Below are 14,799 nucleotides of genomic sequence, written 5' to 3'. Positions count from 1 at the left end.
CTATTGGGACAAAAATGTTGAGAGGTATGCAGAGATAGCTTCGGATAGTTCATTGCTTGATGCATTTGATATGTACTGGGAGATGAGGAGGCTCCCTTTGCTTGTTAATGTGAGTGATGACCCACGAAATAGGACCGAGCCTTGTATGGATCAAGGCAGCATTGATGGGCCGGCTAGTACTGTTGCAGGAGATGGACAAGTTGCTTGTACTGACATTGTATTAGCCACTCAAGAGAGCCAAGTCATTGCATCTAAACGTAGCAAACCTAGCAAACCTACGAAGCCTAAGGAAAAGGTTGATGATTGGGGTGAGAGTGATGAGGTTGAGTATGTTGGTGTAGATGATGAGAAAGAGAAATACAACGACTTGGTTTCAGATGATGAGGCAGTTGACGCAGACTATGACCCTGGTTCTGACGAAGATCAAGACGATTTAGCCGTTGACGATGAGGAGGGTTGTGAGTCAGTGGCTCATGTAACTGATGTAGACAATCCTAAGATAGCCGTTGGTGTAACTTTTGAAGATGGCAATTGCTTTAAAAGGTGCATTAGACAATATGCAGTACTAAAAGAGGTTGAACTTGCAGTGCCATATAGCGAATCAAGGAGGTATAGGGCATACTGTAAGGCTAAGCGGTGCAAGTGGAGGATACATGCTTCTAGACTACCGGATGGGAGAACTTGGCAAGTAAGTAGGCCCACATAATTGATGTTCACTAATTTGTCTATTCATTGTGTTTTCTGCCATTTATAACTTTTTTGCTATTTCATTTCAGATAAAGAAGCTTCCTTACACACATAATTGTGCTAGCACAGCTGGTTTGGAGAACAATTGCATGGCCACCAATTCATGGGTGAGAGATCGTGTGATCAACAAGTTGAGACAAGAACCAACCCTTGGTGCTACTGCTTTAAAGAAGTTCTTGGAAGAGAAGTACAAGATCAATATTTCTTACTACGTTGTTTGGGACGGTAGGCAGATGGCACTTGATGAAATCCTTGGCAAATGGGAAGATAGCTTCGATGCAGCTTACAACTTCAAAGCAGAGTTGGAGAGGACAAGTCCCGGATCAATTGTGGAGGTTGATCATGTGACAGTGGATGGGAAGAATCATTTCAGCAAGATGTTTGTAGCACTGAAACCATGTGTTGATGGGTTTCTTAACGGTTGCAGGCCATATTTAGGTATTGACTCAACTGTACTGACTGGCAAATGGAGAGGGCAATTGGCATCAGCAATTGGGATTGATGGCCATAACTGGATGTTTCCTGTAGCATATGGAGTCTTTGAATCAGAAAGTACAGATAATTGGGCTTGGTTCATGGATAAGCTTCACTCGGCAATTGGGTCCCCAGAGGGGTTGGTTCTGTCCACAGATGCTGGTAAAGGCATTGACACAGCAGTCACCAGAGTCTTCACCAATGGAGTAGAGCATAGGGAATGCATGAGACACTTGGTGAAGAACTTTCAGAAGAGGTTCAGTGGTGAGGTCTTTGAGAGGAATCTGTGGCCTGCATCAAGGGCCTATAGGTAGGACATATTCGAGAGTCACTATAATGAGATGAAAGAGGCATGTCCAAAAGCTACAGAATGGATTGATAACTTCCATAAGCACATTTGGACTAGATGTCAGTTCTCTACTCTCAGTAAATGTGACTATGTCACAAACAATATAGCAGAGACCTTCAATAGTTGGATCAGGCATGAGAAATCACTGCCTGTAGTTGATTTGATGGATAAGATTAGGCAAATGATCATGGAGAGAATGTCTGTTAGGAAAAGGCTTGCTGTCAAGTTGACTGGTACTATTCTTCCTAGTGTAATGAAGTCCCTGTATGCTAGGAGCAGGGACCTTGGATACAAACTGTACTCAGCCCACAGTCACCTAGGAGAAATAGGAGGGACTGGTAGGGATTTGAAGACATGGAGGCACACTGTTGACTTGAACACTCGAGAATGTAGTTGTAGGCAATGGCAGGTAACAGGTATACCTTGCACACATGCCATTTTTCTAGTCATTTCACGGAGGGGGCTAGAATTGGAACAGTTTGTGGATGACTGCTACTCTGTTGCAACATTCAAGAAGGCATATGCAGGACATGTAGTTCCAATGACAGACAAGTCTCAATGGGCCAAGATTAATGTAGGATTCAAGTTATATCCACCTCTGTTGAAGAGGTCAGCAGGCAGACCTAGAAGCAGAAGGATTAAAGGAATGGAAGAAGGAGGTTCAGGAAAAAGAAAGTATAGATGCAAGAGGTGTGGTCAGTTTGGCCATATCAAGAAGACTTGCAATGAACCAGTTGCTGATCCATCTGCCCCTCCACCAGCCCCACCAAAGCCCAAGAGAAAAAGAGTGAAGAAAGTTGTGCTTTCTGTGCAAGATCCTGTTATACAAGTCCCAACAGCTACTGTGTATGTTGTCAACAGCAAAATTTCTTTTTTATGCCATACATTTGCTATATTTACTCTACATATTTATGTTGATTTTCATTTTTTTGCAGGTCCACACCTTCAAGATCACAAGCATCTGGGGTAACTCAAACAAGCCCAATAACAAGGAGCAGGGCTAGAGCTCTCAATTTGGATGTTGATGCTCCAAGCAACAAGGCAGCTGGTGCCATCTGAAGACTGAAGTTCAATGACATGAAATTTGCTTTTGTATAAATGTAGGATGCTATGTTCACTGATGTTAGCTTTTAATGGCATGGACTCCTTTATGTGCTAAGTGCACTGCTTTTGTTATGGAGCCAATGGGCAGTACTACTCATATTTGCTAGGCAAAATGTGCCTAAAGACTTTCATGTATGGCTTTTGTATAGACCAAGCTTAATGGCAGTGGCAGTACCATGTGTGGCACTGGATGTATGGCACTAGTTGATGTGGAATGGCAGTGAGTATTTCTGGAATGGCTTCTAAATTATTGCTGTCTAAAATTTTGTTTACTGTCCAACATGCTTGTAAATGTTTGTTGTATGGATGTAGGGAGCGTATCCTATGCACACAGGCCCTCGCGTGTAATCACCGTGTACACCAACTAAAAATTATCACAAAAAATTCTAGGAAAACTCATACATGTACTTTCAATAGTATTACATCTACGTGCAAAGTCGTATCTTCAAATTCATTCTACATAGAGAATAACAAAAAAGATAAAATTTTGACAAAATTGCAACCTTAAAACTGTCAGATTTTTTGTTTTTTTTGTTACGGCTAAAATATAATGAATTTGACGTTAACATTTTAACCCTAGGTGTAATACAATTGAAAGTATGTGTATGATTTTTTCTAGATTTTTTTGTGACATTTTTTAGTTGGTGTACACGTGTGTACACGTGAGGGCCTGTGTGCATAGGATATGTTGCCATGGATGTATGCCAGTTTGCTGTCTGAAATTTTGCCAAACTGTCAATTTGCTGTCTGGGCAAATTTTTTGCCAATGTTTCAGACAGCAAACATTTACTGCTCAGATGCCAACATGCTGTCCAATTTTTTGTCTGGCCAAATTTTGCCAACATGCTGTCCAAATTTTTCTCTGGCCAAATTTTGTCAACATGTTGTCCAAATTGCTCAGATGCCATATACTACTGCAAATGCTGTGCACTATTACTCAATGCCATATCAAAGCAACATCACAGAGTACTGCAAAAATTCCAATTGCTCAGATGCCATATCAAACCAAATTCGAATGGCTGCATTTCATCTGAAAACCATACTACATTCATTAATTCCACAGGGCATTCATAAGTTCAACATTACATTGCTTCCAAATACTAAATTGCCTATTACAATCCATATTACTTGCTAATGACAACTACCAAAATCAACAGTAATAATAAAGCTTGCACAACTCCAAGGTACACTAAAATTCGTCCCACTCCTTCAACTCCCTTCATTTCTGAGACAACAATCCCCATCAGTGGCACAATGGACATTTGCCCAAGGGCAACTCGCCACCACCACGGCGCCGTACCACTGAAGATGACGCCGAGCTGTCCATCGCCGCACCAACCGAAGCCGACTAGGCCGCCGTCGTCGCCGTCCTCAACACTGCCGCCTCCGCCGCCGGCCCCGCCACCGCCGCCGCCGTCGCTGCCGCCGCCGCCTCCGCCGCCGCAGTCGCCTAGGGTTAGGTTTGGGAATGGGGAATCGGGCTGTGGAGGGAGGGAGGATGGAAACAGCGCCGGCTGGGTCTGGTTCGACCAGACCCAGTCAGGCTTAGAGGTAGCGGCGCGCAAGGGTAGATTGGTCATTTAGAAAATTTTCTGACCTCTTTTGCCTTGGAAATTATAAAATATTGCCTCCGGTGTCTCACAGCCAATTTCACAACTTTCGTAGTGTCCGTGGGCAAAGCCAAGATTTTGCGGTGTCCCACAGCCAATTACACGATTTTGGGGTGTCCTGTAGCAAATTTTGCCTAGTAGGCATCTCATTTCATCTCAACCCTTCATTCATATCACTATCCTAATCTCACCTTCTTAACCCATTATCCTAACATGCCTCATATGTAATGAACATTGCCTCCAGTACGTTGCGTTGGCCACAAAAGTATACAAAACGTTAGGCAGGTGTGTATACAATTCTAAGGCTGTGTTCTTTCCTGGGTGATCTGGATGATTGTGAGTGAGTTTTGCTTCGTTTTCCGCGCGCACGCTTCCCGAACTACTAAACGGTGCGTTTTTTGCAAAAAAATTATATAGGAAAGTTGCTTTAAAAAATCATATTAATCCATTTTTAAAGTTTAAAATACTTAATAGTCAATTAATCATGTGTTAATGGCTCACCTCGTTTTGCGTATCTTCCCAATCTCCTATATCTCCTCCCCTCAAACACAGCCTAAATGATGTCTCGTGCTTTGCTGTAAAATATATGTATGAATATATATTGAATGTTGCATAAATGATGGGTGGATTTGGGTTGAGATATTGTGAAAATGATGTGAGGAATGAAATTTAAGTGTTTAGTGGGTTAATGTGTTATGCTTGTAGGTTTTAAAATGTACTAATAATTGTAATTGTTATAATGTATGTTAAGTTTTAAGGTGTTTAGTAAGTTGTTACAATATATATATATATATATATATATATGTATATATATATACATATATGTATATGTATATATATACATATATGTATATGCATATATATGTATGTATATGTATATATGTATATATATGTATGTATATATGCATATATCTATACGTGTATATATATGTATATATATATGTATACATATACGTGTATATATATACATATATATACGTATACATATACGTGTATACATATGTATATATATGTATACATATATATATATACATATATGTATATATATACATATATATATATATACATATATGTATATATATACATATGTATGTGACGGAGCGCGGGGCTCCTCACCGGGAGACCGCACAGGCCCCCCTTTGCCGGTTCGGCCGGGGGCTCAGGGTGAGATCCCAAGCTCTCGCTGTATGTGGAAAGATCGCGACCTATCGAAAGAGCACGAAACGCAAGCGATGTATACAGGTTTGGGCCGCTGAGAAGCGTAATACCCTACTCCTGTGTTTTGGTGGATCTGTGTATCAAGGAGCTACAAAGTGTGAGCCAACCTCCCTTTTGTTCTAGCTACCCAATCTGGAAAGAATCCAACCCCTTTTTAATGGGCCAGGTCCTCCTTTTATATTTCAAGGGGATACCACATGCACCCCTCTCTTTTCAAACTGGACTTTTCTTCTTTTCATAAATGGACGGAGATTTGCACGGTTGCCCTCCGAACATCCTTCTGACGGGACGGCCCATACCTACCTCCACTTCTGCCGGGGGCAGGCGCGTCGTGGGAAAGTGGCTGTCTGCCGACGACATGACCAGTGTCAGACCGGTCACAAATCGGTCATTCTTGCCCACCACGCGTCAGCCTAGCAACGTGCATGTTTGCCCTTCTTCACACAACATCTTGCTTGTAATGGTTAGGATGAAGCCTGCCATATATCGACCGGGGCTAACGTGCCATCTCTGGGATGTAACACGCTAGCTCCAGCTGGGGACAAGTGCCTAGAAGCTCTCGTCTTGACGGGATGGGGCGAAGCGTGCGTCAGACCGCCTGTCGCCACCTAACCCGCGATCTGACCGGTCTGTGACTGGTCACAGACCGGATAAACGAGTGCACTGCACCGCACTTCGTGCGGTGTGACACGTTTAGCCAAGGCGCAATAAATGCGGTTAGGTGAGCCCCGCTGTGCTCACCTAACCCATACGCGCGGAGTAGAACCCGCGAGGGGTCGGGGCGCCTCGGCCCTCGGGGGCGAGGCAGGAGCGGTGCGACCCCCCCCTCGGGGAGACCAAGAGGTGGGCGCACACATCACCCTCGGGCCCGACGTCCCCCGAGGGTGCCAGGCCACGTGGGCGATTGTGTCTGCCTCAAGCCTCTAGTCATGATACTCCCGGTCCCATGCCACCGACAGTAGCCCCCGGCGTTATGCCAGGGCGATCGCCCTTCTCAAGGGAAGCGGTCGGGCGTGACGCCACTCCTAAAGCCTGGTGACAGGTGGGACCGGTCTCTATGGTTGGGCAGAAACCCAACGGTCTCAAACCATGCGCTTCGGTAATGGTAACTTGGCTGTCAATAATGGGCGGTCTCTTCAAGACTGCCACATCACCTGAGCAGCGCACAAATCTGGGCGAGCCGATTTGCTTCGCCTGGAGATATGGTAACGTCGCTTCGGTCGGCGAGCGTAATTAACGCGCACACGATACGATCTATCTCGACTGCCACAACCGCATATCCACCTCACGCGCCGCAAGAGGGCGAATGGGATTAGTGGAAACGTGGGCGCGAGAAACGAGGGGGCGAAATAATGGGCGCGAGAAACGAGGAACCGGGCACAGCGTTGGCAAGGGTATAAAGGCACTGAGGATGGGATTTGTTTCCTTCCTTTCGCCATCATTCCCCTTGCCTTCGCCGCTTGCGCCCTAACTCCTTCTTCCCTGCGCCCTTCTTTCGCCACACGCGCTCGCTCTCCATCTTCTCTTCGTCCGGCGCCATGGCACGGGGCTCCGCACTACTTGATGGTAGCGTGCTGCCGCCTTCCCGCATCACGAGCGAGAAGCAGGCTGGGTTGCCGCGCCGCTTCATGCCGGAATCTGCCACCGGCCGTGAGATAGTCATGCTGGGCGAGGGACGCCCGGCGCCAGACTACCCGGGGCGGTCCGTCTTCTTTCTCCCCTTTGCAATGGCAGGGCTGGTTCCGCCATTTTCTTCTTTCTTCATGGATGTCCTGGAGTTCTACGATCTCCAGATGGCGCACCTTACCCCCAACGCAGTGATGACATTGGCCATCTTCGCACATCTGTGCGAGATGTTCATTGGGGTGCGCCCATCTCTTCGGCTGTTCCGGTGGTTCTTCACCGTGCAGTCGGTGTCGCCGCCATCGGTGGTTGGTGGCTGCTACTTCCTGCCGCGGGGGCCGGTGTTGAACCGCTACATCCCCTGCGTCCTCCGCAAGAAGTGGGATGACTGGAAGAGCGACTGGTTCTACACCCCCCTCGCCGACGAAGCGCGCCTCCGACTTCCGAGTCAGCCCCCGGCGCAGGCCCCCAGCTGGCGGGCGCCGGTAGATCTGGGGGATGGCTATGACGCCGTCCTCGACTGCCTGGCGGGCCTGCGATCCCAGGGGCTCACAGGGGCCATGGTGTACGGCGACTACCTCCGTCGTCGGATTGCGCCGCTCCAGCGGCGCGCTCGGGGCGCCTGGGAGTACACCGGGTCCGAAGACTACATTCGGACCCACCAGGGAGTCAGATGGGATTGGGCTCCTGAGGACTTCAAGATATTGGTCCAACGGGTGCTGAATCTCAACTCCGTGGAGGCGTCCCTCATCCCCCACGGAATCCTCCCCCTCTGCAGCGATCCGGACCGCGTCTCCATCTTGACCATTATGACGGCGGTCGGGGCCTCAGAGGAGCAGGCTCCTAAGGGCCACGACGGCGCAGGCGGGAGCCGCAAGGGAGATCAATCTACCCCAGGAGGGGGTCGTGCTTCTGGACCCCGCGTCGGGGGCTCGGGGAGCAACCGCCCTACCGACGCCCGGGGGAAGAGGAAGCTGGGAGGAACACCTCCCCCATCTCCTCCCCGAGGGGGCGGGGCGGTGCGTGCCAGCAGCAGGCGCCTGGAGGGGGCCGCGCCAACATCGCAGCCCGAGGGGGAGCGCAAGAAGAAGCGGCTGCGCAAGATGGGGGAGACAGAACCATCCCGGGGAAACCTGATTTCCCCTCCAAAGTGGTCATTTAACCGACCCCCTCGCAGGTTCGTCCCACGCTCATTGCGACTGTCTTTCTTCTATCCCAAAAGCAAGTTTTCTCTTACCCATCTTGTTTGTCTTCTGGTTTTTCCTTCCGCTCCAGTGATGTCCCGTCGCGTTCCCCCCACCATCCCAAGTCCGGCCAGTCCGAGGCCGAAGATCCGGCGGCCGCAGAGGCACGGAGGCGGGAATCTGACCGGCGAGAGGCCGCAGATCGCCTACGGGAAGCTGAAGAGGCCGCTCGGGAGGCCGCCCGGGCTCGCCAGGCTGAGGATACCGCTCGGGAGGAGGCTGCCCGGGCTCGCCAGGCCGAAGAAGCCGCTCGGGAGGAGGCCGCCCGGGCTCGCCAAGCCGAAGAAGCCGCTCGGGAGGAGGCCGCCCGGGCTCGCCAGGCTGAGGCGATGGCGACTTCCGAGGCAGCTCGCGACGAGGCCGCGGGCGCGTCACTTGGGCCCACCTCCTCGGGCGATGCCCAGGCGACAGCTTCTGGGATGGCTCGCGACGAGGCCGCGGGCGCATCGCTTGGGCCCACTCCTTCGGGCGACGCCCAGGACCAAACAGGTCCGGGGGACATCCCCGAGGCTGGCACATCCATTGGCGGGCCGAGCCGCGCGGCATCTTCTCCAAGGCAACTCTTTCCCACGCCTTCCGTCGCCCCGCTGAGCGCAGAGCCCCTTCTGCAGGCCCTTGCCGCCGCAAACACCGCGGTGTTGGATGGGTTAAGTGCCCAGGTGGGGGCCCTGCAGGCGGAGCGTGCGAAGCTCGACGCCGCATGGGCGCGTGTCGAGGAGGGGCGGCGCTCGGTGGAGGCTATGGTGGAAACGGGCCGCAAGGCACACCGCCGGCACGTCTCAGATCTTGAAGCCCGTAAGACGGCGCTGGCGGAGATCGCTCGAGAGGTGGAGGAGGAGCGGGGGGCTGCCCTCATCGCCACCACAGTGATGAACGAGGCGCAGGACACCCTCCGCCTTCAACACGGGAGCTGGGAGGCGGAGCTAAAGAAAAAGCTCGACGCCGCCCAGGGGGTCCTTGATGCCGCCGCTGCCCGAGAGCTGCGGGCAACGGAGGCCGAAGCGGCGCTCCGACGGCGCGAAGAGGCCCTCGAGGCGCGCGCCATGGCGCTGGAAGAGCGCGCCTGCGTCGCGGAGAAGGACCTGGCGGACCACGAGGCCGCCGTCGCCATCCGGGAGGTAACGCTGGCGGCGCACGAGTCTGCCTGCGCCGAAGAGGAGTCCGCACTCCGCCTCCGCGAGGACGCTCTTACCGAGCGGGAGCGGGCTCTCGAAGAGGCCGAGGCCGCGGCGCAACGGTTGGCGGATAGCCTGTCCCTCCGTGAGGCAGCGCTGGCGGAGCAGGCACGCCGCAATTTGGAATCCGTCCGCGCCGAGCGAGCCGCACTGGAGCAGCGGGCTGCCGACCTCGAGGCGCGGGAAAAGGAGCTGGACGCGAGGGCGCGTATCGGCGGGGCGGCTGCGGGCGAAAGCGACTTAGCCGCCCGCCTCGCAGCTGCCGAACACACCGTCGCCGACATGCAGCGCGCGCTAGACTCATCCGCCGGGGAAGCCGAGGCCCTCCGCTTGGCGGGCGAGATAGGGCCCGGCATGCTTTGGGATGCAGTCTCCCGTCTGGATCGCGTCGGTCGGCAGGCGGGCCTCTGGAGGGGCCAGACGATGAAGTACTCCGCCAACCTGGGAGGCCTCGCGCAGCACCTCTCAAAGATGGCCGGGGCTCTCCAGCAGCTCCCCGAGGAGCTCGAGAAGACCATCAAGTCATCCTCGAGGGACCTTGCCCAAGGAGCGGTGGAGCTCGTCCTGGCGAGCTACCAGGCCAGGGACCCCAACTTCTCTCCGTGGATGGCGCTGGAGGAGTTCCCTCTTGGGACCGAGGACGACGCGCGCGCGCGGGTCCGGGATGCCGCCGACCACATCGTCCACAGTTTCGAGGGGTCGGCCCCTCAGCTCGCGTTCGCCCCCAACTCCGACGAGGAGGGCGACGCCAGCGGTGCTGACGACCGTGACGACGAGGCCGGCGACCCGGGCGCATCGGATTGAGCCCCCAGGCCCCCGCTAATCTCCAGTTTTTTTTTCTTTTTCTTTCTTCTAAGGCCTTCAGGCCTCTTTTTTGTATAGGTCAACTTATAATCTGCAATCAAAAATGATGAAAAAATTCTTTGTGTTAATTTTATTTTGCTATGCGAATGAGATGAGGATGATCTGTGCCGTGGTTCTCTTTTGTGTCTTAGCTTGATTTTAGGGCCCGTGCCCAAGTCCCAGTTCTCGAAAGGCGCGGGTCGGGGCTAGTGCCTGGGGAGATCCGCATGTCGAGACTGGCCAGGCTGGGAACGTGATGACCGAGGGTTATGGGTGACCCGATTGTGGGTTTTTGCCGATTCCCCCCCGGAGTTCACCACGCCCCAGGGCACGGCTCGTTTCTGGGTCCCGTTTGGCGATTTTAGCTGACCGAACCGAGCCCCCGAGGGCAAGGTTGAGCACGAGTGACCTTATTTCAAGTCAAAATTCTTCAAAAAGGAAAAAACGGCACAGATACAGCCCCTAAGAAATTGAAACTGCTTTTATTGAAATACTGAAATAAGAGAAAATGAGAATGTGCATGTGTGGTAGCCCCCGGCCAGCCCTGCACACCCGAGGGGGGGGTGCGGGGTTGGCCCGAGCCCGAAACCTGACATCCGACCCCCCCTTAGGGGTAGAAGCGACGAAGGTGCTCGATGTTCCACGGGTTAGGCAGCTCAGTGCCGTCGCCCGTGGCCAGCCGTATGGAGCCCGGCCGGGGGACACCGACCACTCGATACGGACCCTCCCACATTGGTGAGAGCTTGCTCAATCCAGCACGCGTTTGGACGCGGCGTAGGACGAGGTCGTCGACGCAGAGTGATCGGGCCCGGACGTGGCGCTGATGGTAGCGCCGCAGGCTCTGCTGGTAGCGTGCGGCTCGGAGGGCCGCACGCCGCCTTCGTTCTTCCAAGTAGTCGAGGTCATCTCTACGAAGCTGATCTTGATCAGCCTCGCAGTACATGGTGGCCCGAGGAGACCTCAGGGTGAGCTCGGATGGGAGAACCGCTTCTGCGCCGTAGACGAGGAAGAAAGGCGTTTCCCCGGTTGCTCGGCTTGGTGTGGTTCGGTTCGCCCAGAGCACCGCTGGCAACTCCTCGATCCATGAATCGCCGTGCTTCTTGAGAATATTGAAGGTCTTGGTTTTAAGGCCTTTGAGGATTTCTGCATTGGCGCGCTCCACTTGACCATTGCTTCTGGGGTGGGCAGGTGAGGCGAAGCAGAGCTTGATGCCCATGTCTTCGCAGTAGTCGCCGAAGAGTTCACTAGTGAATTGGGTGCCGTTATCCGTAATAATACGGTTAGGTACTCCAAACCGGGCCGTGATGCCCTTAATGAATTTAAGTGCGGAGTGCTTATCGATCTTGATGACCGGATAAGCCTCGGGCCACTTAGTGAACTTGTCGATCGCGACATACAGGTACTCAAACCCGCCCGGGGCCCGCCTAAACGGTCCCAGGATATCGAGCCCCCAGACAGCGAACGGCCATGAAAGTGGTATGATCTGCAGGGCCTGGGCCGGCTGATGGATTTGCTTGGCGTGGAACTGACACGCTCTGCATCGCCGGACCAGGTCGACCGCGTCATTGAGAGCAGTCGGCCAATAGAATCCTTGACGAAAGGCCTTGCCAACCAAGGTGCGCGAGGCGGAATGGGTTCCGCACTCGCCTTCATGGATATCGGCAAGAAGCTCAACGCCTTGTTCCTGAGGAATGCACTTTAGGAGGATTCCCCTACCTGGCGCGCCAGATGACGGAGCGCGGGGCTCCTCACCGGGAGACCGCACAGGCCCCCCTTTGCCGGTTCGGCCGGGGGCTCAGGGTGAGATCCCAAGCTCTCGCTGTATGTGGAAAGATCGCGACCTATCGAAAGAGCACGAAACGCAAGCGATGTATACAGGTTCGGGCCGCTGAGAAGCGTAATACCCTACTCCTGTGTTTTCGTGGATCTGTGTATCAAGGAGCTACAAAGTGTGAGCCAACCTCCCTTTTGTTCTAGCTACCCAATCTGGAAAGAATCCAACCCCTTTTTAATGGGCCAGGTCCTCCTTTTATATTTCAAGGGGATACCACATGCACCCCTCTCTTTTCAAACTGGACTTTTCTTCTTTTCATAAATGGACGGAGATTTGCACGGTTGCCCTCCGAACATCCTTCTGACGGGACGGCCCATACCTACCTCCACTTCTGCCGGGGGCAGGCGCGTCGTGGGAAAGTGGCTGTCTGCTGACGACATGACCAGTGTCAGACCGGTCACAAATCGGTCATTCTTGCCCACCACGCGTCAGCCTAGCAACGTGCATGTTTGCCCTTCTTCACACAACATCTTGCTTGTAATGGTTAGGATGAAGCCTGGCATATATCGACCGGGGCTAACGTGCCATCTCTGGGATGTAACACGCTAGCTCCAGCTGGGGACAAGTGCCTAGAAGCTCTCGTCTTGACGGGATGGGGCGAAGCGTGCGTCAGACCGCCTGTCGCCACCTAACCCGCGATCTGACCGGTCTGTGACTGGTCACAGACCGGATAAACGAGTGCACTGCACCGCACTTCGTGCGGTGTGACACGTTTAGCCGAGGCGCAATAAATGCGGTTAGGTGAGCCCCGCTGTGCTCACCTAACCCATACGCGCGGAGTAGAACCCGCGAGGGGTCGGGGCGCCTCGGCCCTCGGGGGCGAGGCAGGAGCGGTGCGACCCCCCCCCTCGGGGAGACCAAGAGGTGGGCGCACACATCACCCTCGGGCCCGACGTCCCCCGAGGGTGCCAGGCCACGTGGGCGATTGTGTCTGCCTCAAGCCTCTAGTCATGATACTCCCGGTCCCATGCCACCGACAGTATGTATATACATAAGTATGTATATATACATATATGTATGTATGTATATACATATGTATATATGTATAAATATACATATGTATATACATATATGTATACATATACATATGTATATACATACATATATATATACATACATATGTATATATACATACATATATATATATACATACATATGTATATATATATATATATATATATATATATATATATATATATATATATATATATATATATATATATATATATATATATATATACATACGTATGTATGTATATATATATATGTATATATATATACATACATACGTATGTATATATATATATATATATATATATATATACATATATATATATATATACATATATAGGTACATATAGGTATATACATATATATATACATATATATATATACACACCTATATATATATATATAGGTACATATAGGTATATACATATATGTATGTATATACATATATACATACATGTATATATATACATATATACATACATGTATATATATACATATATACATACATGTATATATATATATACATATATATATATATATATACATATATATATATACATATATATATATATATACATATATATATATATATATATATATATATATATATATATATATATATATATTAGTTTCGCCGCAGCCAGTGACGAATCCAAAAAGAAATATTAAAGGGGTCTGAACAAACTAGATAAAAGTACAATCCTCCCTCCTATTTACGTATGGTAAAAAAAAAATTAGCGGGAGCTTCATGGGGCCTCTTATGGTATTCACGCTAGTAGTGGGGGCTTTAGACCCCGCCGCTCCCATGTTGGATCCGCCCTACACGCAGCGTGGACATCATTTAACCAGACCCGTCGATGGCCATGTGCCAAATAGGCAATCGCACGGGGGCCCCTTTTTTTTGGGGCCCATATAAACATGAAGGCACATTTCAGCTATAGCAATGCAATACAACATCAGCTAATAGGCAATAGCCCAATAGCTAGATCAACAATGATAGGCCTAGCCCATATTCAAGAGGATATTGTGCGATCGTTGATTTGGTCTTGTTGTTGATTGTTGAGCGATCTAATTCTGCGCGGTGCCGATTTCAGAGACCGAGACGACGAGACGTCGATCCCAATTCCATGCGCGGTGATCGAGGTGCTGCTTGCGATTCCAACGCTCCGAGCTGCAGCAGCCACGGCTCTGTCCTGCTCCCTTGTCTCGTCTCCTAGCTCCTGCCTTCCTCCTCCTCATCCGCTCGTCATCATCGACTCAACCCTCAACGGCTCGACCTCGGAGGCTCGGACAGGTAAGATTAAACGGTGATTGAGTAGATGATAGATCATAAATTCATAATATTAAAACACATATTGTATCTATATAATTGAGTGAAAATATATTTTATTTTATATTAGACATGATTTTTTAAATTATAGGTTCCCAATTTGCATTTCACCTCGGGCCCTAAATTTCTAGAGATGGGCATGCATTTAACTCTCTTTGGACTGAATAGATCGTTTTCTTCAGTTATACTCCAATCACTAAAATAACGTTTACTACATCATTACACGCAGCATCGACC

The 14,799-nt window shown here is 50.8% G+C and overlaps 1 pseudogene; it reads left to right on the top strand.

The window, feature by feature from the left end:
- Nucleotides 1-2,629, top strand: LOC112938958 (uncharacterized; annotated as a pseudogene).
- The last annotated feature ends 12,170 nt before the right edge of the window (nucleotides 2,630-14,799 follow it).

This window comes from Oryza sativa, chromosome 5, assembly GCF_034140825.1.
Source record: "Oryza sativa Japonica Group chromosome 5, ASM3414082v1".
Lineage (NCBI taxonomy): Eukaryota > Viridiplantae > Streptophyta > Magnoliopsida > Poales > Poaceae > Oryza > Oryza sativa.
The sequence above is the reverse complement of the archived record's forward strand: the minus strand, read 5'-3'. Positions and strand labels throughout refer to the sequence as shown.